General features: G+C 36.3%; 1 protein-coding gene across 3 annotated transcripts in view; it reads right to left on the minus strand.

Moving 5' to 3' along the window:
* The window catches only part of PBX3 (PBX homeobox 3), a 227,916-nt gene that overhangs the window by 154,557 nt on the left and 58,525 nt on the right, over positions 1-14,834 (minus strand). The gene's annotated exons all lie outside the window — the stretch shown is intronic.

Here is a 14,834-nt window from a genome sequence, read left to right on the forward strand (position 1 = left end):
GTTCCAGATGTCGGTAAGGGATGCTTGGCCAGGCATCTGGGGCTCCACTGCCACAGAGCAGTATCAGGACCAAGCCAATCTTCCCAAGACCATGGCACTTTAATTCTTCAATTAGAATCTTCTTAAAACAATTACTTTTGCTTCTCCTCTTTCAGAAAAACACTAAAATATTTCTACTTAGTTGCTTGTTTTTTAAATTTAAGGAAAGGGAGGTTGAAATCTCAAGCATCCTAACAGTTTGGCTGAATGAAAACTTCAAGGCAAACTGCTGAGATATTCAAAATTAAGCACATATTCATGTTATACCATGAGTATTTTAACTAAATTGCACCAAAATGAGTATGTACAAAGTTTAATTTGTACATTAAACTGATCGGCAAAGTAAATGTTAAGATTGTTCATCTAGTGATACTAGAATTCCTAAGATAATAATTAACATGGTACATATATCAATAATTGGTTATCAAATTATCAAGCTTATCTCACCTTTTGCTAGCTATAAACTTGACAAGTGTATACTAGCTGAAGAAAATGTATTTCATTTGCACTGACTTTAAGAACTAAATGATAAATTTTCTAACAATGTATTTCCAAAATAAAATCCTAGAAGGACTGACAAGCAGCCTGTGAATAAATGAAATTTCTGGGCAACTGGTTAATGGAGTGCAGAGGTATACAAAAATTCCAAAGTAGAAAGACATTATTACAATCATGCAATGAATAGCCTTTAACCTTTAAAATTGATAAAGTTGCACTTTCTGCATGAAAAATGTTGTAGCATAGCTCCAGCATAAGCATTTGGTCTAATGGGAATATTTTCAAATAACCTGTCTGTCTCCCTCTTCTTTCAATACCAAACTCTCTGCTCCAATCAAAAAACTCTCAGGGGATCACCTACAGCTACATTCTCTCCATGTGGTTTTGCTATAAGGCATTTTCTCATTGATCAAGGGAACTGCAGAAAGCTTGCGTTCTGTTTACCCTAGAACAAAGAAGGTGACTTATATTACTGATTTTCGGTATCAAATCAAAGGTTTTAAAATACTTTTAATGGAAGTAAAAGCAAACAGATCTGTCAGAATGATGTTTAGAACTCTATGTTCCTTTTGATTTCCTAATAAATTAAATAAATTGAACATTCTAAATACATTACAAAACTTTTAATCTGTGAGAGAACCTTGTGTTCAATAACTTTCTTTTACAAATAAGCTGTTTAACTACAGCCTGAAGCAGGTTTGTTTGGTCTACTATAACTTGATATGTTAATTGAAAGGTCAAGAGTAGTTTTAAAAACTGACCAATCTTATTTTTCCAGATGGATCATCAAATTTATTTCTAACCTTGCATTTAAATGATCAACCAGTAAAATTTTATTACAGTCTTAGAATACATTAAAGAATGGTGCCAGATAGCAGAAGAGCTGTAAAGTATTTATTCCCATCTCCCCTTTTATAGGGTTCTGTTATGACAGATTTTTATTGTGACATGCACAGCAAAAAGCCGCAACTTAACCTTAATTTTGGTCCTATCCTAAATACTATGGTTTTGATTTCTAATAAATTATGTTCGACAAACAAAAATACAGTCGAAGAATTTCTACATAAACCATTAATTACTATAAAATATGGAAACTTTGTCTAGGCAGTGCAATTGCATATATCACATCTGGCAAGTCAAAAATATTGCTGCCTAAAGAAAATATGGATGCAAGTATATTTAACTGAATGACTTTTGTGTTTTTCTTGTCAGTTTACTAATAACTCAAAAGAATTCCTCAGCAGAATTCCTCTCGACAACAAACCAGTAATTCCAAAAAAAGCAAAAAATGACTATATCCAAAAGTCCAACTTAAAAACTACTGGTATCTATATCCAACACATAAAGACACAATAGACTAAGGTCCTAAGTGAATTTAGTTTCTGATTTTGAAAACTAAGTGCATAATTCCAGAACTAAACTATGCACGGTCTTATTGCTGGTGGCAGTGTAAATTGGTATAACCATTTCAGAAAGCAATCCAGCAACCTCAAGTAAAGTCAAAGACATACATACACAATAACCCAACATTTTCATTTCTAGTTATATACCTCAGAGAAATTCTTGCCTGTGGATAGGAATATGTGTACTGCCTTTCGCATTCAAAAGATACTATGTTGAACTGAACTGGTTGAAATCTGTCCCCCACAGTTAACATTAAAAAAGTGTCTCCTAATGCAAAATTAAATAGGTTTCCAGAATATTCTAGTGAAGACTCCAAATTAGAATCTAAAATAAAGGAAGCTACTACATTGAACTTAGTGATATTACAATTATGGATTGATCCTTTAAGTGTCAAAGCTGAGAGCAAAAAAAACAAAGAAAAATGGATATTTATTAGCTATAACATCAGAAGTAAGCAGTGATGTTTATTTGTAAAAAATTATAATACTTTCTGGCATCACCAACTCGATAGACATGAGTTTGAGCAAGTTCTGGGAGCCAGTGATGGACAGGGAAGCCTGGCATGCTGCAGTCTATGGGGTCGCAAAGAGTCGGACACGACTGAGTGACTGAACTGACTGATTATACCTCTTAAATCAGTGGTTTTCAAAGTATAGCCCAGGTACGCTCGGGCCCCTAAGGTATCCTCATGGTTCCAGCCAGGTCAAAACTATTTTCAAAATATGACTATTGCCCTTTATACTCTCATGTGCTCACGAGCACCCAATGAAGTGTATTAGGGGGCCACATGAAGTATGATATCACAACAGACTGATGCAAAGCAGATATGAGAATCCAGCTGCTGAAGTCAGACACTGAAAAGATTTGCAAAAAAAATGCAAAACAACGCCACTCTTTTAACTAATTTTTTCTTTTGAAAACCATGGATTTTTAATTTTTAAAATATCAAAACGCAATTAGTTTATTACTGTTATTTTAAAATAAACTAATAACTTTTAAAAATCTCTAGTATGGTGATTATTGATAGATATAATCTACATAACCAAAAGATCTCTACGGTTCTCAATAATTCTATACAGCACAGAAAAAGATCTTGAAAACATAAAGAGAGCCAGTGACCTATATCTTAGAGCTCATATGAGCATGAAATGAACTAACGCAAGTAAAGAACTGCTCATCCGGCATGGCAAACAATAAGTCCTCAATAAATGGTAGCTGTCATTGTTATACTACAATCACTGGAACTACTGATAGCATGCTGAGATCTAGATTCTTAGGAATTTAATTGTCTCCCATTCTCTAGTAACCAAAGAGTATTAAAAACAAACAAACAACAAAAGCAAAAAACAAAAAACCTAATTATTAGTAAAAATTTAACTCATCATATATTCAACATATTCTGATTTAAATTATATTTTAATAGATCTATGTATTTTCTTTCTAGACCTGGTGGCTTTCCTTACAAAGTAGAAATGCCTGAGTCCCTAAATATACCATAGAGTCTACTAGAGTTTTTGTTTCGAGTCACACAACAAATTAATTAGGATATTTCATTCTCATGAAATTAAAGCTATACCTTCCTTTCAAACATAGGATCAATACAGGCACACTGAATAACAGAACTAAAGGGCCTTTGAGCAAGTTTCTGATCAGATCCCTGACTGCAGGCATATCTAGACTGAGAATCACAAACTGAGGACTTACTTTTCACACTAGTGGTCAAGGAGCTCTTCCACAAAGCCAACCAAAATCTTACCTGCTTTCATTCTAAGGTCACTTCTTTATGTTTGAACTTTTATTTATAAAGATAAAAACAAACATGAATTTCAAAGAAAAATAATAATAGTAATAGTAAAGTATGAAGAAAAATAATGATACTTAATAGTATACAGAAACCAAATACCTGGCATTGATTTTATAAAAACTCTTCAACCCTTTAGCCTTCTTTCATTCCCTTAACCCTTCTTTTCTACCTTCTAAACTCCAAAATAAAACCATACTGTATCTCTTAAATTTTTCCTTAAAAAAAAAAAAAAGAAAAGACTGAGTCAAAGTAGCTACCACAAAAACTTCATCAAGGTGCTAATGGATTATTTAGTCTCGTAAAACTTTCTTAGAAATCACATGACATGTCAAATTGTTCCCAAAAAACAAGGTCCAACTGTATAGCACAAGGAACTATATATTCTGTGATCAACTCTAATGGAAAAGAATATTTTTAAAAAGAATGTCTACATGTGTATAACTTGAGTTCTTTTGCTGAAGATTCTGGGATTCCAATGCAGGGGCCGGGGTTTTGATACCTGGTTAGGGAACTAGGATCCCACACGCTGGTGGCATGGTCAAAAAAAAAAATCTGTTCCCAAATCTAAAGCAAAAAAAATTCTTTAAAACTATCATCAAAAGAATGATCTCCCTTTAAAAAGGGCCATATTAACATTATACATGTTAATAAGTTTCATCTTTTTAAAACTGTCTTTGCAACTTAAAATAAGCATTAAGATGAAAGCAATGGCACACCATAACACAGAGATACATAAAAAACATTTTCTAAGAAGCATTATAGGTGAATGTAAGTATATACACAGGGTTATGCAAACTTTTTAAATAATGTATATATTTTCATATACTCCAGTGACTAGGACAAATTAGGAAATGTCAGTAACCAGCAGCAAAGGTAATCATTAGCAGGGGAACCAAGGCGTGTTTACCCCCTCCCCTCTTGCTCACAACTGTGTTTCTTCTTTAAAAAGTACCTTTACTTATTTATTTGCACCTGCCCTTAGTTGCAGCAGTGCTTCCCTGGTGGCTCAGATGGTAAAGAATCTGCCCACAATGCAGGAGACCTGGGTTCGATCCCCAGGTTGGAAAGATCTCCTGGAGAAGAGAATGGCTACCCACTCCAGTCTTCTTGTCTGGGAAATCCCATGGACAGAGGAGCCTGGCAAGGCACAACCCATGGAGTCACAAAGAGTCAGACATGACTGAGCAACTAACATTTTCACTTTAGTTGCAGCCTGTGGGATCTTTAGTTGCAACATGTGGGACCTAGTTCCCTGACCAGGAATGTAACCTGAGCCCCCTGCATAAGAAGAACAGTCTTAGCCACTTGACCAGCAGGGAAGTCCCTCACAACTGTATTTCTGAGTTTAAAACATCACAGTGGCCTCACAAAACATGACTGTACTCTGAACTTTCACATAAAAGATTCAAACATAGGCAGCGAGGCAATGAATGGTAGTAGTTACTGACAAAGAAAAATTCACACTTTCACTGTTCACTTTCACACATTGGAGAAGGAAATGGCAACCCACTCCAGTGTTCTTGCCTGGAGAATCCCAGGGACGGGGGAGCCTGGTGGGCTTCCGTCTATGGGGTCACACAGAATCGGACACGACTGAAGTGACTTAGCAGCAGCAGCAGCAAAAACAGGGTTTTCCCTGGTGGCTCAGAAGATAAAGAGTCTACCTGTAATGTAGGAGACCCAGGTTCAATCCCTGGGTTGGAAAGATCCCCTGGAGAAGGGAATGGCTACCCACTCCAGTATTTTCGCGTGGAGAAATCCATGGACAGAAAAGCATGGTGGGCCACAGTCCACAGGGTCGCAAAGAGTGAACACGACTGAGTGACTAGCTTTACTTTAGCAAAAAACAACAACAACAACAAAACCCACAAAAGTACAACTGCTGAAATGAATGATCTATTAAATCTTCAAATTCAACTACTGATTAATGTGTGTTTCATAAGTATGAAGTACTGAATTAAGGCTGAAGATGTCACAATATATTATGTGGAGTTTTTAACCAATAATCCAATATAAGCAGCTACAACACTGAGATGATACCCTGTATGAATACACAGGAAAATAGTAATGAAATACATACATTTATTAGATTATACAGCTTTTCTTCTACTGTGGTCATATTACAACCCAACTTTTAAAACCTTCTCTAAACTACCAAAATATTTATTTATAAAAATGTCACCTATTAGAATATAAATCATGCTCAGGGAAATATAAAGTTTCAACATGAAGAAATATATATACATTTTAGAGTTTCTAAAGAGGTGCTCTCCCCTTCAGCAGAAGTATTATTTACAATGAAAAATCACATGTAGGCAAGAAATGTTTTTAAACTCGGCAGAATAACAACAACAAAAGAGTAACTCCTTTAAAAATAATCGTCAATGATCAACAAAATAAAGGATTTTTTCAGATCTTCTACACAACAGCCCTAAAGAAAAAAAAAACACTCTCAAGGCTGCTTGCAAGCACACTCCTTATCCCACCACTCATCAGGCAATAGGATAAAGTCCATTCTTTTATTAAAGCTACACAGTGTATATGCTGGAGTTAAAAATATTTTCACAGAATTTTTCTAACAAAAGAACATTAGGTTCACAAGCATGTTAGTTTTCTGCCACTGTTTAAAACCGACCTTTAAATATTAAATTTTAATTTTATTTATTTAGGAAAAATTACATAATTCTTCACAACACAGTTTAAAAATAACTCCACTATTAATGCAAGCCCTTTATTTAATCACAGGCTAATTTACTCCTGACAGAAAGTAAATTCTACTATTTTCTGTGAGGCTTTATGAAATTGCCATCATTTTTAATTAATTCTTAATTAAAATATATTACACCACAGCTTCTACCCATCTCTCTTGATATTCTAACATAATCAATTCAAGACCATTTACATATCATTAATTAAAAGCCTTCCTCTCTCATCCTTAAAATCATAATGAGGCTCTATTTCTCATTAGCAGCCTTTAAGGGATAAAATAACAATAGAGTCAAGAATGAATGGTAATTTTAAAAAATAATAATTTATGCCTTTAAATACTATATAGTGGACAGTGCTATTTTCAAAATTTCTCAACTCTGGTGAATTACTGAATTCTTTCTGTATGTTTCTTTCACATCACAGAGCAACAATTGGTTATACTTGGAAACTAATCTCCAAATGAGATAAAAATCAATATGAAATAGTAGTATCTTTGAAACTGGGGGGAAAAAAAACAGATTTCTGTATCTGGATAATACACCTTACCATGAATGCTACAAACAAATAAGTTATTATAAAAGAGTGAAAAGAATTACATTGCCTTGTCTTCATTTCCTTTTTTTTTTTAAAACTTGCCCTAAATTTTCAGAAATTATATAATCTAAACCATCCACAGGAATCCTTTGCTTTTAAAAGGGTTCACTCTAAAGGAACCTGTTGTTAATACCTCTTAGAAATTTTAAGATGCAATTAGAAAAATATAATTGAAATTTCTATCTCTATGTATTTCATACTAGCTTACCATTGTCAGAATGAGGTATTTGCGGTGACATGAAGAATTGAAACAGAAGTTCTACAATTAAATTCCAGAGCTGTGATATGTTTTACACATTCTTAAATGAACTGCGATATATGCTGGTACTATAAAAAGTTATCATTTATTGGTAATGAAAGGTAAAAATTAATCACCTATTCAATGATTTTACCTCTTCTAGAGGCTTTTTAAAGTCAAATACAGCTTGAGAGAAGATTAACAGTAGCTCAAGTCTTTTGACCCACTGTTTTCAATATTTTGGGGGTAAGATACAAAATTAATACAACTCCAACTATGATTACTTTTATGATCAGTATAAAATAAAATTTCATTGCTTTTGTTTTGCTTTGAGCAACTGCAGTGGTATTTACTGCCTTCTGCAATACTACAAAAAAAAAAAAAAGGCTGACAAAACTTAATTTGTTACGTTTCTCAAAGTTTATTATTCACAATTATATTTCAAAGCCAAACTATGAACACAAATAGGAACCAAGTGAGTATCAAAATGTGACCAAAAAATAATGGGACATAATAGAGACAAAATAAAAACAGACTCATGTCTTAGAAATTTAATGCAGACTTACTGTCACCAGCATTAACTATATCTAGGTGCTTCATATCAGGCAAATCAGATTTATATCACTGTCTTCTGTCAAATGCAGGTGCTCCACCACAACTTGTCAAGACAGCCTGTCTGAATCTTCACACGTCAGACAGAATCACAGCACTTGGTGTTTTGGTCTGTTGACAGCAATTTATTTTGATGTGTTGTCACAATATGGAATTCTTCAGTGCTATGCACCATGGTGCCAATAAGTCCCACTATACTTTTTTCTACCGCCAGATGCTACAGGTTTAGTAGGGGGAGAGGGCAAAGTTTTGCCTTACTTTAAGAATCACTTTTTTAAAGCTCTACGCACTTAATTTTCAAGTGGAGCCGAGTGCTAAACAGAAGTATTTCATTCTTTAATCTCAGCATCCAACATCCTGTTCAGTGCTACAACCACACAACCTGGGTGAAGCAAAGCCAGTCACCTGTTAGGAACAAACAGGGACTTAAAAAGTCCTTAAAGTAAAAAATCAGAAGGGTCCACCCTGAGACTAAACAATAGCTGGGGCTACACATCCAGTGTGGTAAATTGTTTTCTTACAGGGCTAGTTTCAATCCCACAGTAAAAACTTCATTTCTGTACAGTGCAAACGCTTATTAAGTAACTATGTGTAAAGCCAGGCACTAGGGGAAACAGGAAAATGAGATAATAAATGGAAATAAATGAGCTTTTTAAAATACATTTTTCAGAAATCTGTAGAAATTACAGATTACAAATACAACTTACACAGGAAATATAAAAAAGACATTTAAATGTGGCAGAAAAAAGTTAATACAAAAAAGATCAGAAAAGTTGTAAACCTTGTCATCTTTTCCTATTTTAACTTTTCATATTAATAGCCTCTAAAATCAATTTAAAAACAAACAGCACAGGGTTATACTAGATTCATATATTTCCCCTCTAAATAAAGATTTCACAATATCTACATCTAAATCATTTTCTTATAAGCAAGAAAGGTATCAATGGTGTGCACATGTTTCCTGCTTCCACACAGTTCAATTACTCTACTTCAGACAGAGTCAAAAATTTTAAGTTAAAAACTAAAGATCAACATTCTCTTGAGAAGTTAAAAAGTAGCTTTATATTTGGAGTTACACATTAGAAAATTCAGGATTAAAATTTTTTTGTCAGAACAGTAATATTTCAAACAAGCGAGTAGTATATGTCATGAACCCAAATAACAAAATTACTCTGAAAAAACAAATGTACCACAAGTCTAAGCACAACTTAAAAATAAACCAGTATGGCTATGCAACAAGCATGTAAAGTTCATTTTCAAACTTCACAACTTAACTATAAGTGTTTTTATACTTATGAATTATAAGCAGGGAATCTGGTAATACTTATCATCTACAGCTGCTACACACTATAGTCATAAGTGTGACTTATTTCTCCAAAGAATTCTCCAAAGAATTCGACAATAATTTTTTCAATATAACAGTCCTAATATCTTCTTTGTGAGATAAGTTGGCAGTAGATAAAATGGAATTTTTTTTAACTTTATGTAATCAAAAAGTAAGACAAAAGACGTCATAGTGAGTCAGAACCAAAGTTGAACAAAGATTCCCAAGCTTAAAATGATTCCTTTAAATTATACTCGACGAGTTCTTAAATTAGATCAGTCTTTTGGCACAAGTCTAGAAGGCACCATTCACATAGTATTTTATAAACTGTGCAACCTGTATTTGTACAACTCAACAAACCTGGATGTAAAGATAACCCCACTGAAGTTACTGTGAGTGTGCACGCGCACTCGTGTATTCCTTCCAGAAAAAGGTCTCTCTCTGGCACAAACCCTAGTCTATTCTATAAGAAAGTTACCTGTTCTGTTCTGTCGCTCAGTCGTGTCCGACTCTTTGCGACCCCGTGGACTGTAGCCTACCAGGCTTCTCCATCCATGGGATTCTCCAGGCAAGAATACTGGAGTGGGTTACCATTTCCTTCTCCAGGGGATCTTCCCGACCCAGGGATCGAACCCGGGTCTCCCGCATTGGAGGCAGACGCGTTAACCTCTGAGCCACCAGGGAAGCCCATATAGCATCACATAAATCACAAGTTCCCTCTCATCTATCTCCAAGATCTCTAGGTAAATAAAGCTTCAAACAGTACTGAAGTGTGGGACACAAATACTCTTCCTGAAGATAAGTTGCAGGCTGACTTTTACCTAGTAAATAAGTTTGACAAACAGTAGATATATATGATTCAGTAAGTGCTATATTCAGAATGCATGTCTAATTTACTCTAAAGAAACCAATCACACTGACACCATCAAACTTACCTATATTTAGCCTTTACAGGCTGTCACCAATAATACCAGCCAATGCAAAACAGTTCTTCTGTCTAGTTTCATGACTGATTTTCAGGAAGAATGGAAAGTTAAGTGAAAAAGATTGACTAAAAAAAATAGCTGGACTGCCATTTAATGGGTGAAGAGCAGCTACATATGCACAGACATATTAATCCACAGAAAAACAAAACTACATGAGAACCCTAGTTTTCTCCCCCAAAATAGTAAGAAAAGCCCAATCATCTAACAATCATAAGAAAAAAAGAGAGACACTACCAGAAAACAGAGATTAAGAGCTGAGATTTGGCAAAGGTCATGGAAGGAAAAAGGAAGGGAGAGATGGGGGAGGACTAAAAATTCGAGAACACTAATAACCCAGTACCCAATGAAAAACAGTACAATAAAAATCAAACTAGCTGCACTATGACTTGCAAGATTCAGGCTGTAATCTTGATCCCAGTTCTGCAACTAACTTAGGCAAGTGACCTTGGTAAATCCCGTACTTAACCTCTCTAATCTCAGTTTCCAAATTTGTAAAGCCAGAATAATATGTGTCCCACCTACATCAAAGGTTGTTATGAGGATTTAGTAGATTATGTAAAAGCACTCTGAATAGTAAAAAGCACCATAAAATAGTCAAGGACAACGTAAGATAAATGAAAAACAAATATCCCTTTTAGATCTCCCAGCTCAAGAGAGCAGACTGAGCTCATGTGCTTAATCTCTACTCTTCCCTTCCAAATTTCCACTGATGGAACAGTAAAGAGTATAAACCCATTGAGAAAGGAGACCAAATTTTGATAAATTTCTGGAAGACAGATAGCAAATGAGATTACACTGATAAATACACCACAGTGGAAGAGACCCAAACAAAACAATGAGAAAGAGTTGCAATAGAAGCAGGAGCCAGTTTTATCAGCAAAGACTGGGAGATGCCCCAAACCTGGACAGAGAATAGCAACAGGAAAAGCAGCAGCAAATTAAAAGAAGGCCTAAGTAACACCTGGGCCATTTGGTCCCTTCCCACAATCCCTGGGTGAAGAAGATCGCCTGGAAGAGGAAATGGCAACCCATTACAGTATTCTTGCCTGGGAAATCCCATGGACAGAGAAGCCTGGTAGACTACAGTACATGGGGTCTCAAAGAGTTGGACACAACTGAGCAAGCATGTACGTACCCACACTTCCCATACAAATGCCCAGACACTGCAAAGAATATCATTTGCCCCTTTTGCCCCAGGATTATTGTCCAAAAATAACTAAAATGTAAAATTAAAAGCAGAACAAACAGAGGAAGAGATGTTATCTCATATAATGAAAGTCAAGAAACATAATCTGATGTTGATGAACTCAAAATTTTAAAATATTATGTTATGAAAATAACCCCTAACAGAACTAATACTATAACAAAACTAGAGAATAAGAGGAGAAAAGGAGGTAGGAGATAGTATAAATAAGGCAAATTTCTCACCACATAAAAACTATATACACAGTAAAAACGTCCAATTGAAATTTACATCGGGTAGCTAGCAGACAAATGAAGAACAGTTAAGATGAAACGTGCTCTCCTCTGAAAAGTGAGACTGTAGAAAAGAAAGAAAACTTTTTTTCAATTGTGAAAGGGGAATACTTTTATATTAAAATTACTCACTAACCACTTGAAAAAGATTCTTTTCAAAATGGATGAACCCAGAAAGTCAGCCTGAGGGATATAAAATCTGACTACCTACTCTGATATCTTTCAACCTTTAGGAAAAAACGAGACATAATTCTTCAGGTCTTGAGAACAAATTATCTTACTAAGCACACAAGTAAGGAAAAAGGAATGGAACTGAGAAATAAGGAAGATTTTATCTTTCAGCATTTTGATAAAAGATGAATCAGAAATGAGGGGCTGTAATTCCCTAATCCTTCAGGCTGAAGGATAGCAATTGGGAACAGTGTTTTCAATCTCAAATTCCTATTCTGGAAGTTGTTAATCACCTTGAATGGTGGATGGCTTAATTATATAAGGACCACATTAATGTCTCAAAGGAGAGAGAGTGATCTGATAGGAGGTTTTAATTTGAAACACTCTTCATAAAATTAAAAATGAATGCCAAACTGACTATAATCTGTGCCTCTGTGGAGAAGTAAAAGGCCAATACAGCTAGAAGAATACAGTGTGATCAACTGGGCTTTGAGGCCAAATTGATCCAGTACTAGTCAATAATCATGAGTGTTATTCATAAGACAGTCAATAGTCTCCATTTGTTTCAGTTAGTAGATCTTTTTTTTTTTTTTTAAGGTTCTCTATTTTCAGACTTTATTAAAATGAACTAACATTATTCAGTCCACCTTTCTCAATACTGATACACGAATAAAGAGCTACAGAGAAGGACTAAGCATCCACCTGCCAGTGCAGAGGATATGCGTTCAAGCCCTGGTCCAGGAAAAACCCACGTGCTGCAAGCAGCCAAGCCTGTGCTCCACAACTGACACTGCGGTAATAAGTCCACCCAGGAGAACTGGAAAAAGCCCATGTGTAGCAACGAAGACCCAGCACAGCCAAAAATAAAATAAAATTAATTAATTTTTTAAAAGACCTACAAAGGAAGTCAGTGAGGTATAATTCTGAAAACCAACCGTGATGACACTAAATCACTGGAATTTTCTCTACAATCTCATGAGTGAAGTTTCATTGTGAAACAGAATAACGAAATAGTATAAAAAGCTGAAGGAGTCAAGGCTGAACTGACCTTAAGATCAGAGCTGACAGTGCAGAAGAAAAGGTATCAGATTTCTAGTTTCAAAAATAACAAACTATTCTTAACTAATTATATCTTTTTCAAGATCTCCTTTGAATATAAAATGTAGTTGCTGCTGCTGCTGCTACTAAGTCACTTCAGTCGTGTCCAACTCTGTGTGACCCCATAGACGGAAGCCCACCAGGCTCCCCCTTCCCTGGGATTCTCCAGGCAAGAACACTGGAGTGGGTTGACATTTCCTTCTCCAATGTGTGAAAGTGAAAAGTGAAAGTGAAGTCGCTCAGTCGTGTCTGACCCTTAGCGACCCCACGGACTGCAGCCTACCAGGCTCCTCCATCCATGGGATTTTCTAGGCAATAGTACTGGAGTGGCTGTCTCTCATTACTTTCTCCATTGTGGATTAGCTACTTGTACCCACAGTTCAAACATTAAGAACCTGGATTCTATTTCTGGCAGTTGATTTTCTTATACCACACCTACTTCATTCTTTTGGGCCGGCTTCTAGAGGCATTTGAGGTGGCAACCCTGAGTATACAGTTTAAAGACCAAACTCAGGACGACTTTCAAGATTTTGACCATCTGGACTCAACCTCTCCAGTCACCTTCCTTCCACTCTTTTCTTCCTTCGTCCCACTTCCCTCCTCCCTCTCTTAGTTTTGTTCCCACAATGTGTGTTCCAGTCCCAAATACAAAGGTCCCTGCATATGTCGTGCCTTTTCACAATTTGCTCTTTTTTTTCTTAACAGCAAACATTAAAAAAAAATTCTTTTTTATTGGAGTATAGTTGATTTACAATGTTTTGCTACTTTCAGGTATACAGCAAAGGGAATCAGTTATTCAGTTCAGTCACTCAGTCGTGTCCAACTCTTTGCAACCCCAAGGACTGCAGCAGGCCAGGCTTTCCTGTCCATCACCAACTCCCGGAGCTTACTCAAACTCATGTCCATCAAGTCGGTGATGCCATTCATCTCATCCTCTGTCGTCCCCTTCTTCTCCTGCCCTCAATCTTTCCCAGCATCAGGGTCTTTTCCAATGTGTCAGTTCTTTGCATCAGGTGGCCGAAGTAGTGGAGCTTTGGCTTCAGCATCAGTCCTTCCAATGAACATTCAGGACTGATTTCCTTGAGGACTGACCGATTTGATCTCCTTGCAGTCTAAGGGTCTCTCAAGAGTCTTCTCCAACACCACAGTTCAAAAGCATCAATTCTTCAGCACTCAGCTTTCTTTATGGTCCAACTCTCACAACCATACATGACTACTAGAAAAACCATAGCTTTGACTCAACTCTTTGCGACCCGATGGATTGTAGGCTGCCAGGCTCCTCCATCCATGGGATTTTCCAGGGAAGCATACTGAAGGGTTGCCATTTCCTTCTCCAGGGGCTCTTCCTGACTTAGGAATCAAACCCAGGTAATCCTCAGATTCCCCTTGGTCCTCTGCTTGTTCTTCCCGCCCATGGTCGCAGTCTCAGCCGCACCCCCAGCCCGCGGCCCCCGGGTTAACACAGAGTGGCCACAACTTCCGGCCCCTGGCACCGGAAAAGGGTTCACAGGCACAACCTCCCTGAGCCCGCCCCTTCCGCCACCCACCCTGCCCATCTAGTTAGTAGATCTTTCTATAGGTTATTTTCAAACAGAAGAACTGCTTATATCTGTGAAAGAATAACATTTTCAGACTATTCATATCATCTAGAATTACTCTATAGAACTAAAAATTCTGGGATCCAAGAATATCTAGGCTACAGCATTAATCTTAAAAAGAACAGTACAGTTTGGGAAAATCTGGATCCATTTTATTCTGTTCTTGAGCTTTACTAGCAATTGAGCATTCAAAGCCTTTAAAAGCTAACAAGGGTAATAGCTATTTTCAAAGTACACAAAAGTATAATAACTAGAGGGACAACAAGGTCAAACGTGAAAATAT

The sequence above is a fragment of the Moschus berezovskii genome, chromosome 11 (assembly GCF_049115385.1).
Source record: "Moschus berezovskii isolate FMDL1 chromosome 11, NW_MosBer_1.0, whole genome shotgun sequence".
NCBI lineage: Eukaryota > Metazoa > Chordata > Mammalia > Artiodactyla > Moschidae > Moschus > Moschus berezovskii.